The sequence below is a fragment of the Bactrocera oleae genome, chromosome 4 (genome assembly GCF_042242935.1).
Source record: "Bactrocera oleae isolate idBacOlea1 chromosome 4, idBacOlea1, whole genome shotgun sequence".
In the NCBI taxonomy this organism is placed as follows: domain Eukaryota; kingdom Metazoa; phylum Arthropoda; class Insecta; order Diptera; family Tephritidae; genus Bactrocera; species Bactrocera oleae.
Window position 1 is genome coordinate 15,853,269 of NC_091538.1, and position 14,678 is coordinate 15,867,946.

Sequence of the window (14,678 nt, forward strand, 5' to 3'; positions counted from 1 at the left end):
GGGTAATGCTACAAATGAAAGGAAAAGCTTGACTAAACTTAAAGGCATAAAAAAACTTGATGTTTCGTCGCCAAAAACTCGGACATCTCAAAACATGCATTAGAAATCGTATACAATTTTTAGTTTTTTGCCGCTTAGACTCTGCATGATCTATGCATATTTTGTGGTCAGGAACAGATTGATCTACCGAAAGAATTTTCTTTTTTCACAAATTTAACTTATTTATCCTAGGCATATAAACCTTTAACCTGCCAAACTTAACTATTATGTATATTTTTGTACTTATTAAAAAAAAAAACAACACCCAATTATATAATATGACTTCTCTGATGTATTAGACAAAGTTTAATCAAGGGCACTCGGACCAATGTTTCAATCTTTGTGAAATGTGATGATGGTAAACACTTAAACCTATATACGGCTAAATTATATTTTAGAAAAATTGTCTATGAATTAAAACACTGTCTAATGTGTTTGCTGAAGCATTGTTTCAATCAAGTTGACCATTAAGAGCGGCGATTACGAGGGAGTTTATATTCATATCCCTTTGAATTTGATAGCACGGATGGCACAGCCCATCCTTCAACATACATATACATATGGTGCATATGTAAGCAAGTATTTTAAGCAAATATTCATATATTTGCTTTATATATCTGTAAAGACCATGTAGAGAGATTTTTTCAAATGCTAAGCATACATTTTTGTAAAACGGAGTTCTTCTAAAAGTATAAATTGCAAAAGCACGTATATATATACTACATCATATGCATATGAATATTTCTCTTAGAATCACCGAACCTGAAAGAGTTGCCAATTAAACAACAACTGACATAAATTGGTATAAACTGGTATAATCAAATAAAGATAGACTAGCAAGCGTTTGCACAACATTAATGTTATATTTTTTTCAAATACTCACTTAAATTGAATTCAAAAATAAAAATACAAAGACTTATTCTTAAGCTGGTCCTAATACCTAGAAAAATTCCAGCCACTGGCTATGATTTTCCTACAAGGTATTTTACGGCAAATGCTTTACATGTGTAAATATGTATTTGAGCGCATACAACGTAGTGGTATACGATGTCATTCGTGCGAATTAATACCGATTACAAAATAACACTTCACTGTACCTCAAATACTGGACTTGTCGGGGGGAAATTCATCATCATCCGTTAATACCACTGAAGACAGTTAATTGAATTAAAGTTCAGACGGCTAAGAGTATGAAGTTCGATAAGGGAACTGATCTTGCATTTATGGACATGCTGGTTCTGACAAAAGTGAGGAAGAGCCTAATCCGATTTTGACTAAAATTATCGGAGGACCAGTCCTTGCCTGGGTATTCTGGTAACGAGGGTTAAGACTCATTCTCATGCTCATTCGAATGTCGACTATCAACGAGCCACTCTTGGTGGTATAAATTTGGAGAATACTTAACATGACGAAGTCTTACTGCATAGTAATTAAAAATAGAAAGATTCCTGTATTCTAAAATTAAAGATTGTCTTTAAGTCACTTTTAGTGGGCTACTGGCTGTGAATCTGTGGATCGAATATAATCGGTCCTCTATGCTCGGCAATAATATTACTCCATTATACATTTGGGTGAACTGCTCTTAGAGTAGTTTTAACAAATTAGCATTTTCTCGGATGAAACTAGTTAAGTAAATGTACTATTAACCATGAGGTTTGTGAAGCCTACAATATAGTTAATCTACGAACAATTTGAGTCCAATGGGAGATGGTTTCAATCTGGGCCCGAATATGCTCGAGTATTCGCAGTGGCTTCAAGGTCAACAACCACTAGTTTTAAATTTTCCAGTACAGAGACAGTTCAACTTTCAAAAGTTTTCAACATATACCCAATCTTTCAAAGTGATATGGACGCGAGAGTGTTTTCTACCTCTCCCTCTCCAGCTGTCTATCAAATATGGTTAGAGTTTCTAAAGTGGTTTAGTTAAAAGCCTTAACCAGCTTGCAGAACACTGTTGATCCACGCTAGTAGTGTCGAGAAGAGAACTTTATTTTCAGATCGCCAAACAGCTTAAGGCTAAAAATCTTGTCGGACGCTAGTTGTCAAAGTTGTATGGACTAGGGTGAGGTGGAAACATCCAGACACTTTCTCCTGCATTGTCAGGCTTTGCAAGACTGAGGCTGAAAGATCTCAGTAATCTTATCTTCGACGAACAAGAAGACATAGCGGAAACCGTCTCAACAAAAGTGTGATAGGCTCAAGCGCTTTGTCGATTTGTAAGGGTCTTATGTCCCAGTATATAGGAGTTTTAGGTATCACAACGGATCGGCTTTCTAAACTGTTCAAATGAGATCCCTCTCAGTATCGACCTCTTAACCTAACCTCAACCTATATAAGCTACCAGGAAAGCTAGCGTGAAACAACATGTTTCTAAGTTCATGGGCCTCCAAATCAAATCAATGCGACATATGCGGGCTCAACGAGTGGCACTCATAGACTCAATAGCTAATGTTTGATGCTAGGGTTTTAAAGATAAGCTTCAGGTGCTACTTAGTAAACAATTCTCTAACAAAGTTAAGGCTTTGCTTTTCACTTTCTACATGTTTAAAAATGTATCTCTGTTCGCTTTGAGTCTCGCTATACCGTAAAGGATCATAGATATATCTTAGATTCATCGTATTTCACTCCCTCATACATATACACACATAGTTTGCAATTTCTATGTAAATTTTGAACACTTGCATCAAACAGATGACTCGAAAATCAACGCGCAATCTCATTTGCAATATAAAAATACAAAAGGAAACATTCGCCGCAGCTGCTGCCTTAAAATGCAATTAATTCGTTCACCTTTTCGCAACACTGACAGATGCACAGACGCTCCAAGACACTGTCCACAGATGAAATTGCCAAATGGAAACTTAAAAAATGCATTAAAAAGTGATAAAAATTATGCAAAATAAATGTATGTGAATACAAACGAACGAAACGTGTATTTCGTAGCATACTTTTAGGTGTATAGCATTGCACATAAAAGCGTATATAGTATACTTCCAGGTGCACACAAAGCATACGTACATACTTACGCAGACGGCTAATCTGCGGCAGGTTGATTGTGCGAAGGAGTTTTTAATTTAAAACGGGCCAAAGCGCTGACCCGACAAATGACCCGCACACACCTTAGAATATGCTACAAAGTCACAGGCCATTCCTGGCATAATGCATATTTATAGGAACTGAAATGCAAAATGCTATGCGGCAAATTGAAAGCGAGCGCGCAAACGAACAAACGGATTAAAAATGCCAGTGAGCGAAAAAAGAGTAAACAAAAATTTACGGGGGTGAGCGGAAGTAATTGCGCGCAGATAAACGCGAACGCAATTGGCGATAAGCGCGCTGTATGCACCCCAAATGCAGCGCTGCGTGTCGTCTGGCATTTGTAGCCACCGAATTCCAGCTGGATTTGTAGAAAATTTTAAATTTTACTACCAACACTACCATCCAACGCAGGCAACACACCGCCGGTGTTGCTTTTGTGCCATTAAATGTACAAAAATTTCGGCTGCACACCTTTACATTCTCTACCTTTATATAAACATTTAGCATACCAGGAGGCGCGTTAGCGCGTAATCCGCAACGGCAACTGTATATGCAGATTGGTTAGTGCTGGCGATGTTGGCAACGCCGTGTAAAACTTTTGCGCCAACTTTTACATTGCACAGCGCATCGCTTTTTCTTTTCTCCCTTTGCTTCTTACACTACTTGCTTGGTTGCGCCTAGCGCGCTGCTATGTAGCTGTCTTTGTATGCATGCAAATCCAGGTGCGCGCTGTGCATACGCTAAGCTGCGTCTGAAAGTCAAACTTGAGTTGCTTGCATTTCGCTAGCTTCTTTCACTTTCTTTGCTTTTATTTGCTTAAGCGTAAGTTTTAAGCGTTTCTTTATAGTTTGATGCTTTTTTTTACTTTTTCGCTTTTTTGCTTTTGCATTGTGCAGCACTTTTTCGTGCGCTTCTAAGCGAGGCGAGTCGAAATAATCGCATTTAAGGCAAGTTTGGAAAAACTTTGCCAACAACAAAAATAAAGCGAAGTGCCTCTACCAAGTTATTAAGCGCCGTCCGTAGCGGCATTGTCGGTGTTTGCAATGTGTATGTATGTACGAGTATGTTTTATAAATGCAAGTCAGGTAAATGCGCGCACTTCGCCATCTCCCTCATCCACTCTCCAAGCATTGACTATTTTCATCCATCGTCAGCGAGATAAATTCACCGAAAGCCTAATAAATTTGCCTGCTTAGCTGATTAAGGCATGAAATAGAGCAGAAGTGCACCAATACTGGCAAACTTGGCGTTTTATTTCATTGAACGCGGCATGGCGCGGTGCGTGTGGCGCGGAAAAGCGCTCGCGCATTTAATGCATTTTCGCGTAATTAACAGTGTGCGAGTAGCCACACAAAGCCCACGGTAAGTGTGTTCTGTGTGCTCTCCGCATTCACCTTGCCGCCACTCTACAGCAACGCTTATGCATTGCATTTAGCTGCGTCGTACGTCCGCGGCGCTTACGTTTCAAATAAATTTCAATTGTTCGCACGAAAATGCCAAATAAACTACAATCAAATGCTACGAAAATAATTCCACCTACGCGCACCCCTAAAATAGCGTTGGCGTGACGCTTCTCTAGCGTCGCACCAGTTGGGCGCCGCCACCTAGCTGCGACGCGTTTTAAGTCTCAGACAAATGATCCAAATATAAATTTCAACAAATTGCCAAGAAAATTGCAGCGCTCCAACAGGGTTATGCCACCAGTTACACGGTACATCCAACTCCGTGTCATTAGAGTAGCTGCCGCGCATAAAATAGCATCAACAACAAACTTTTCGCAGCCGCTTACCTGCCAGCTGCCCACTTATGTACCTAGTATATACATTTCGTTTCATTTCTTTATATTTGTTGCTCCACCTATTTCAGGAAGTCGCCATAAGCTTTAGTTGTTGCTTGTCTTCTCCGACTGCCGGTGGTAGCAGCCGACATACAGTCCAGTTGCAGGCAACAGCTGTCACCGTCGTCTTCATTGCTGCTCTAACAAAAGTTCTTTGCGAACAACTCAATATTGCGGCCACAGCGTAATTGCTATGAGCAAGCGTGATATATAGAGGGTGACACATACATACATGTCCTGCTTATCAAATTAAAGAGTAGACGTGCTCATTAGGCTGTGTAGGATTGTGTACCGGTAATCAAGTGCCAAAACCTGTTTAAAGTCTTTTTTACATAATATTGGTCATTCAAGACACCCTATACAAATTTTAAATTTATTCTAACTCTGTAACGCTCACTATCGATTGGAAAAATACCCTATGTTGTCATCACCACAAAATCTGTCACAAGCTTTCGCTGTCAAAGTAACCTAGTATTAAGAAATTGTAGTTACCACCCTGTATAATTAAATGTCCTCCATTGCAGCAGCAGCGCGCCCACACCTCTTTAAGCTGCCATCAACAGCAACTTTCGCTCGATTTTGCCATCCACTCAATAGTACCGTGGTGACCCATCAGGCTCTCACACCACTTTGCCGTCTTTTCATTATTTAAACGTTGGTCGGCGAAAACTTTATAATCTGTTAATTATTTGTCTTATGCCAAGTTGGCGAAATTTTATTGCTTCCCCCAGCTTCCAGTTTTCATATGCCTTCGCACACAAATTTTAGCAGACACAGCGTACAATTCTCTGTATTGTTTATTTCAAGGTGAAATTGTGCAATGTTGCTCAGTTAACAGAAAAATATTCAACAAAATTGAAAATATTCAAAGTGTTAATGTGCACGTTCAGCAAATCGGCGGAACAGTTGGTATCACTTAAATATTTTAGAACAAAATTAAGATATAGCGAATATTCTTCGCATTCGTTAAAAGTGACCAGATGACAACAAAGAAATTTTCCGCGTTTGAGTTTCAAAATTGAAGCACCCTAATATATATATGTATATTTAAGGCTAGGTACGTGTATAATTAAATTATTTTTTTCTAACTTAATAAATTAACTGTTCTTAATTAAAGAATAGGTTCTTTTTAAACTAAAATAATTGTAATAACTCCCCGACGGGGAATTGAACCCCGGTCTCCCGCGTGACAGGCGGGGATACTGACCACTATACTATCGAGGATCCGTTATTTACTATAGCGTACAAAAAAATAATAACATGTTACATTTTTAAGCTTATATTTATAATTTGAAATTTAATTTAACGAAATATTTTTCTTTCTATTAGGCAAATTGCACTCATCCTTGATGTAACATAAAACTTTCCTTCGCATAGTTAATATTCGAATATAATTTCAAAACTTTTTACTCTCTGATTGTTGATTAATTTGAATATTTGTAAATTTAATTTGAAAACTTTTCTCAAATCAAATTTTTTTTTTACATTGTATATAATATTCTAATTTACTCAACCGTTTAATATCAATCCTCGATAGTATAGTTGTCCCCTGTCGGGGAATTCGTTTTTTTTTTGTCACTTTGACCGATCTTTCATATCATTGTTATGTGTTTTTGCAGTGTTAATTTTTTTGGCAAAAAATTTTTGGTACAAATATATTGTTTTATGATTTATATTATATTATTCATTATTATATACAGCTTTATTTATACATATGTACATGTTTTAAACAAAATCAGTATGTAAGTCCCTTAAACAAAATGAGTTTCCTAGAGAATAGAATGGAGGCCCTCTACACATGGTTTATGACTAATCGTCGAAACCATATCACTATTAGTGTTACCATTTTAAAAACAATGGCGAGGAATTCATTTTAAGTTTTACGAGCGAAATTTTTTTTGTTAGTGATTGTTGGATGTCTAAATCAAAAATTGCTTCGTAATACGTCTTCTTAAAAGATGTGGTAAAAAGCTATCTTCTTATGTAGATAGTGTGGAGCCATTTATAAACAGACGGTATTTATTGGAAATTGCTTCCTGAAAAAACCTATGTATGTTCTTCCTGACGAAGCATCTGCACCAGAAAGAGAGCACACCAAAGAAATGTTAATATTTTTGGCGTGCGTCAATACTTCAAGAAATTACCACTTTTAGTAATTGGAAAATCTCAGAAACCGAGACCTTTCAAAAACAAATTGCTACCAGTTAATTCGAAGTCGGCTTGGATGAATACTTTACTATACTATTTGTTTACTAAGGACTAAAAAGCTTGGAAATTGCTACAAAACGAATGCTGAAACTTATTTTTTAAAAAATAAATACAGTTTTCAAATTTTGTTGTCGCCGAATTAAATTATATATATGTATATAATAATATATTATTATAGGTACAAATAATTTATTTAGTTTAAAGAATTTTTCGATTTTACGAATTAGATGTACAATATAAGACTCGTTATATTGGACGACCACCCTAATTTTTATAAACATAAATAGATAACTCATATTTTTTTTTCCAATACAATTTTTCAAAACATTTCAAACTTCAAACAATTTTCATCATAACTGTAACTTATTCGTCCTCGATAGTATAGTGGTCAGTATCCCCGCCTGTCACGCGGGAGACCGGGGTTCAATTCCCCGTCGGGGAGATACACATATGTATATATATATTGATTTGTATGTATTTATGTATCTTTTTTATTATGAATAATATTAGGTAATTCTATAATTTTTTCATTCTCAGTTTTATATATGTATCTTTGTTTTATATTAAGTCACATAAGAAAAAACTTAGGTTATAAATGCACATAATGTATGCAAACAACTTCAAAATTGCAATTTATATTTTTTGTATCTTAAATTAAATTAAATCTTAAAACTTATTGTACAAAAAAAATATTATCCAAATGTTCTCCCCGACGGGGAATTGAACCCCGGTCTCCCGCGTGACAGGCGGGGATACTGACCACTATACTATCGAGGATGTTGAGCAAACTCAAAATAATGCTTTATAACAGCGCTCATGTTTTAATTTACCAAAATAATTTGACTGCTTTAATTGAATATATTCTGAAAGAGTGGTTTAAACTTTGAGTGCTTTTGAAAATAAATTATGAATAATCCATTTTTTGGATATGATAACATAATTCAAATTGAATACTTTATAATATTATATATTGAAATAATTGTAGTGAGCTGAATTTACCTTAAATTATTCTTTATTACATTAATTATGTATTTTTTAGTGCAGTATTCAATATTATTTTTATTATAATTTTAAACAATATTCCTTCTCATCTCTTAATTTCCAACTAAAACAAATAAATCAAACTAATCAACGCCATTTTTAAAGTATTGCAGCTCTTGGTACATATGTATGTACTTATGTATGAGCATGTGCGCATGTGAGTCAATTATCATCTCGTCCGCACTAAATCCACTTAATAAAAATTGAGAATTATAGAAAATTAATATGGCTGCAATCAACGACCATTTTGTTTAAAAAATTTATTTAAAAACCGTGCAAAAATCGTTCAATCATTTCAGTAAAATACCAGGCAAACAAAGGTGCACAGCAAGCATTGCTCGAATTTCGTTCAGTTGGAAAGAGCAGCAGCTAAACAAAACTGCTAAACGAAATTCTCAAATGAATGAACTGAGTCAGCGGCATTATCAATGCATATACTGTACATACATATGTACAAGTATTTACGAAGTATGTCGTTATGTGTGAATGTATGTTTATAAGTACTTAGGTAGGTACACTTTTGACCGCAAAGCCAAGAAATATTTGGTCACACTCAATATAATAGTGCTGGCGAGTGGCTTATGGCGAGTTTTGTTTGAGCATTCTCACACAATTAGCTAGAAAATGAACTTTTACTGTGGAACTGTTGTTCTTTGTCAACTTTTAAGTACATACATATTTGAAACATTTTACATTTCTTATGGCTCGTGTGCTCTTCTCACATTCCTCTTGCCTAAAATTTATTTTCTACTCGCCATACATAGTATCTACATACGTACATATGTATGTGTTAAATATATGCATATGTAAATTCATACCCACATATAAATTTTGAAAATGCCATCATAAAGCGCTATACATTGCTTCTCCCATTTACAGTAGAGCGCACAAGCAAATGTGCTACAGTCTTCGAATTAAATATACACATACCTGTATACATATATATATATATATGTGTGTATAAAACTTTTTCTAACAAAAAAAACAAAAAGCAACTTCGACTGCACCGTAGTCATAATACCCAGCTATGTATATGCTATATTGGTCTGATCTGAATTTTCATCAGTCAAGTTTTTCAGAGATTGTAGCGTTGTTTTCGGCAATAGTCTATGCCAAATTTTGTGAAGATACCTTAATAAAAAAAAAAATGGTTTCCCATACAGGGACTTGAGTTTGATCGATCAGTTTTTATGGCTGCTATATCCTATACTGGTCCGATAGCGGCAGTTCCGGCAAATGAGCAGCTTCTTGACGAGAAATGAACGTGTGCAAAATTGCACATTTTATTTCGATGTCTTACAAACTGAGACAACAGTTTAACTATATACAGACAAACAGACAGACGGAAATGGCTAAATCAACTCAGCTCATCACGCTGATTATACCTTTACGTTTAATTATGGGTGTTACAAACTTAATTTACCTTGTTCAGGGTATAAAACGCACAAAAGGTAGCATTTCTAGCTTGCTTTATTGATATTTTTTTTTTTTGTTAAAGTAAAACTACTCCTTAAAGTTCAATTATATCTGCCTTGAGTTTTAGTAAGCACGAATAGAGTTTAAGCAGTATGAAATCTTCAAGGAATTTTTCTTTATTTATTTGAAGTAGATGATGTAATATTAATATTCGTAAACTAAATTCTAATTCATATGTACATATGCAGGTGAGTTTAGACGCCTAGTAAAATATAGTAAAAAAAAATTTATTTATAAGCTTATATCAAAAACAACTGATAAACTTGTAAAGATTTCAATTCGACTTTGATCAAAATGGTTTTTTTTTATAAATTAAACGATTATTAAATATTTCTAGTATATTGAAATAGTAGATATTAAAAGCAAGATGCAATAGATGAACTTAATACAATTAAAAAAACGCAATTACAACAGTTTAACAAAAAATTGACTTTTAAGAATTATAAAATAATTAGAAAATAATAATAAGTTACACTACTCATCGGAAATAGCACACATGGAGATTCAAGTATCAAAATATAAAATTAGTTCGCAAAATTTCTAAATGTGTTTCCACCACATGCCCTTTGCAACAATTGTATTTACAATTGAAATTCCTTATGCATTTTATAAAATATCTTTAACCGTTTACTTTTGCTCTACAGTGTACTTGGTCGGTTTATTTTGTCAATTCATATGTGCCACTTTCGGCATTTTCACTCTCACTCTCGCTCTCGCGTTAATCGCTTCGTATCATATGTATGTAAGTATGTACGTACATATCTATATAAGTATGGTTGATCGTATCCCCCATTAACATTTGCTTGCACGCGATCGAAATGAATTTCGTATTTCTATTGTATATTTGTCACAACTGCCGAACATTGTATATCAGCGGGATATTGTTGCTACCCCGCTGTTTATATTACTGTTGGGTTTTGCTCTTATGCCATTCAAAGTACACGCGGTTGCAATTCTCCAAAGCACGTAGCCGCCAACGGCATAACTGCTGCTTAAATTTTCTGTTTGCCTAATAACGGCGTGGATCAATTTATCGATTTCACGTTTTACGAATCATGATCATCAACCGCCTCACGATCAACCAACATGAATGCTATTGTTGTTTTTGTTAAGCAGAAAAGAGCATATCGTCGACAGTTAAACATGCGATTTCAATAACAATCGAGAGAATACAAGATGTACGTTTTTCAGGCGATAATTAAAATGGAATGACTTCGATTAAATTTGCAGTAATAAAAGTAAAAAAAAAATTAATCAAAAAATGTAAAAAAAATATTTGTAGAGATATTGCATTTGAGGCAATGTGCTATTAATAACTATAATTTAGTATAATTTCTTCTCCTCGTTTGTTTTTTCCCGTTGATTGTTGCTCTCCATTTCTTTTGGTAAAATGTTCACCACTCTGAGCACTTTACAATGTAAGTATAATTTAATCTTCACAATACGTGTATCCCGTTTTAAGAATCGCCTTTATACCAACTACAATTGTTGTCAGGTGATCACTTTAGGGTGGTTGGAATGTTGCTTTAATGCCTTTATACCAACTACAATTGTTGTCAGGTGATCACTTTAGGGTGGTTGGAATGTTGCTTTAATGCTGCGAGAATGTATATTTTCAAGCAGAGCAAAGTTCGATCCTCGGACCTCTCGGAGTTATGGGCGGAGTTACGTTCCACTGCGCCACTTTGTTTATAACTGGAAAATATAGATATAAATATACTTGCATATGTAAGTCTCGCTTTGGGATCCGTTTACTTCCAACTAATTTTTTGTTATGATTTTATGTTATTTAAGTTGTTCGAAAATATTACGATATATAATTTTTCTTAAACAAGAGATTTTGAGATTTGTCTTTTCGGACAAATCTTAGAATTGACTTGCCTTTGCGATATTTTGTTTAGTTTTATTAACAATATTTTAATTTTTTTATTTTGGTTTGAGTGAAATCTAAATGTTTTTTATATTTATTTACTATCTCGTATTAAAATGTGTTCTTTGTCACAACATTTTCATAAGCAGAGTGGCGCAGTGGAAGCGTGCTGGGCCCATAACCCAGAGGTCCGAGGATCGAAACCTTGCTCTGCTATCTGAGGTGAAAGCAAATAGCAATGCTTTATTTTTACAATTATTGTACCAGTGTTTATTAATTCAAAAGTCTGAAAATACTAAATGAATATTATTTATAGTGTGTTGTCATTTATTCCACGTACTTAAGCGACATAAAGAATTACTTAAGATATACTTTATTTGTATGCGATTTGAGAGCTATTCGTTAACTTACATGCCTTATAAATACTTGCTGTTTTGTAATGAAATTCAACTCTAGAAAAAATGTATTTATCTTCAATGCCTTGAACTAACTATAAATATTTATTTTAGCTTTAATATTATTATTTTTTATCGTTCTTCATTTGCATTTGTATTTAATATGCATTAATTTTAGGCATTCCTTTAACCTTTGCGTCACCCTGTTATTTATGGATGCCGTGTTTAAAATATTCTGTTTTATTGTTTCTTTTTTCATATTAGTAACATGCTGTGGTTGCGTTCGTATGACACATTTGACAACAATTATAAGGAAGCAGAGTGGCGCAGTGGAAGCGTGCTGGGCCCATAACCCAGAGGTCCGAGGATCGAAACCTTGCTCTGCTATGATAAACGGTGGATACATTTTTTATTATATTTTTTTATACTTTATATACATACAAAAGTATATTATTTATTATATATTATGTTATATACAATTTTTTTTAGTGTTTTTAAGGGTAACGTTAGACATTTTTTTGATACAAATATAATATATTGTTATTTGATATTTTTTATATACTTGTATTATTATTTATTTATATAAATTTTAGAGCATAATCATATTTAGTATAGTCAAGAACTCATTCATATCATTCATATCATAGTTAAGCTTTAGTTACTTCACAACGTTCCCAAGCAGCTTCAAACATCATCAGATTCACCACATTTTAATCCTAAATAGTCACTGGTACGTAAAATCCGCCAACGCATAAATACCTCAAAGGATATGCTCAAGGATGTCCTGCACGAGGACTGGGCTCACATCCCTTTGGCAGAAACCTCTAAGTTTGTATATTCTATGACTATAAATTTTAAGAATAATTCGTAAGAAAAATAAATTCGAGTCATGTACCTTGTACGCAGACTTTTTATAATGGATTTTCTATTCGTCCGTGTGTTTTGTTTTTTTATATTATTTAATCTCTTTTATTTTTAGAAAACTACATATCATCATGTCATGTACCTTGTACGTACCTTGAATATCAAAAAATTGGTTATATATATATAAAATTATTTGTTCCAAAAATTTATTTTTGTTGGTACCTTGTACTCAGACTTTTTCTGCTCAGTGTATGTAGTTTGCTGCAACTTACATTCAGTTAGTTATATGTCTTAAAGTATAACTACGTATTATTGTATGTAAGATACCAGTTGATTAGTTCTGGTTTTCTTTCAATGAAATTCCGCGACTGTCTATACTCAAAGTTATAGTTATTTCACATTTTTGGAATAATTGGATTTGCTTTAATATGCACTATACACACATACCAGTATGTATATGTATAAAAAACATGCACGCATATTTAGATATGCACATACCTTGCATTCCGCCATCACAACATGTATAGACTTGCAGCGAAAAACAGTAAATGCCAAGCAGCGCAGTCAAACTGTCAAACGAAGAAAAAATATTGCAGTGGAAATTATCGCATAATTTGAAATCAAAGCGGAAAAGAAAATTTCAAGTGGGCTAAAAAATCGCAATCAATGATGCAGCAGATGCAGTAACAATAAAAAAAAACACAACTGCATACAAACTTAAGTCGCTGGAAGACAGTCAAGTACACGTGTAGAAGCAATGCGCCCAACGAGCGGGGATAAGAGCAGAGAAGAGCCTTAAAAACTTCTAAAGAACAGCGTAGCAACGAAAGAAGTCAAAATCGAAGGAAGGAAATTGTCAGCATTGCCCATAGTGTGGGAGCAACAACAAAAATGTTTAGTATTAACAAGTAGGAATGAAATGTTGGTGATGTCGTTCCAGATTTTTTACTTTTATTTCTTGTTCGGTTGACTACTTGCCGCCTTACTGCTGGCTGATGCGCGTCATTCATTGTTGTTATTATTGCTACAATACGATAGCACTCCGTCTCAATCACAGGATAATCGTTGAAAAATCGCAAATGAAATATAAAAAGAGAACAACAATCACAAATAATAGAAAACTAAGCGCAGCAGTGAAGCTGTGTGTTGTCAGAGCAGCTGACAATAAGTGCAACGAAAGTGAATTGTGGGATTGTGACAAACAGAAAACAACAAGAAACGTCGAAAAGTTAAAGAAAAAGTTAAAAGGGATTGCATAGACGAAAAAGATTTTAGTTTGATGCAATGTTTGAAGGAGACAAATAGGCATTTCGATTTTTTTGGAATCATTCAATAAAATTGTTGTTGGTAGACGCAGGCTGCGCTATTTTTTTATGCTTCATGCTTTTAGTATGACTGCCTGCAGGTATCCAATTGCTTAAAATGGAATAAAATTTTTATTTGTAACATTTGGAGGCGTGTAATATGTCAGCCATTTATGTACGTTTTCTTCTTAGTGTCAGCGATTCAAAATAGTAATAATAATAAGAAGAATAAGATAAATATCTCCTGTGTTGCAGTAAGAGTGGAAAAATATCAGAATATATTTTGGTCATCTTATTTCTAATTCTTTACTTTGGTCTGAGTATTGCTTTGAAAAGTAACTTTTCTCTGAACAAAACTAACATTTGAAATGCACCTTATCGTCCGCATGTTAATATATGTTCGGGACGATTACGACTTTGCTGCATAAGGCGGAATGACTTTGTCCAACAGTTTGAAGTCCTCTACACCAAGATAGGCAATATTAGAAATATTTGGTTTCACATTCAGCTACTTTGATGAAGACTGCTGCTATTGACAGAAACTGTTTGAATTTGCCAGCAATTTTTCTTGTAACGACAGTTCGTAAACTGCGCATCACCAGTAC

The 14,678-nt window shown here is 34.5% G+C and overlaps 5 non-coding genes across 5 annotated transcripts; 3 read left to right on the forward strand and 2 right to left on the reverse strand.

Annotated features, from left to right (window-relative positions):
- Positions 1-6,067: 6,067 nt before the first annotated feature.
- On the reverse strand, positions 6,068-6,139 carry TRNAD-GUC (transfer RNA aspartic acid (anticodon GUC)). Its single transcript has one exon. It is a non-coding gene; the product is annotated as a tRNA-Asp (tRNA).
- A 1,354-nt stretch (positions 6,140-7,493) lies between these two features.
- On the forward strand, positions 7,494-7,565 carry TRNAD-GUC (transfer RNA aspartic acid (anticodon GUC)). Its single transcript has one exon. It is a non-coding gene; the product is annotated as a tRNA-Asp (tRNA).
- A 263-nt stretch (positions 7,566-7,828) lies between these two features.
- Positions 7,829-7,900, reverse strand: TRNAD-GUC (transfer RNA aspartic acid (anticodon GUC)). Its single transcript has one exon. It is a non-coding gene; the product is annotated as a tRNA-Asp (tRNA).
- Positions 7,901-11,654: 3,754 nt separating this feature from the next.
- Positions 11,655-11,726, forward strand: TRNAM-CAU (transfer RNA methionine (anticodon CAU)). Its single transcript has one exon. It is a non-coding gene; the product is annotated as a tRNA-Met (tRNA).
- Positions 11,727-12,220: 494 nt separating this feature from the next.
- TRNAM-CAU (transfer RNA methionine (anticodon CAU)) lies at positions 12,221-12,292 on the forward strand. Its single transcript has one exon. It is a non-coding gene; the product is annotated as a tRNA-Met (tRNA).
- Positions 12,293-14,678: the final 2,386 nt, after the last annotated feature.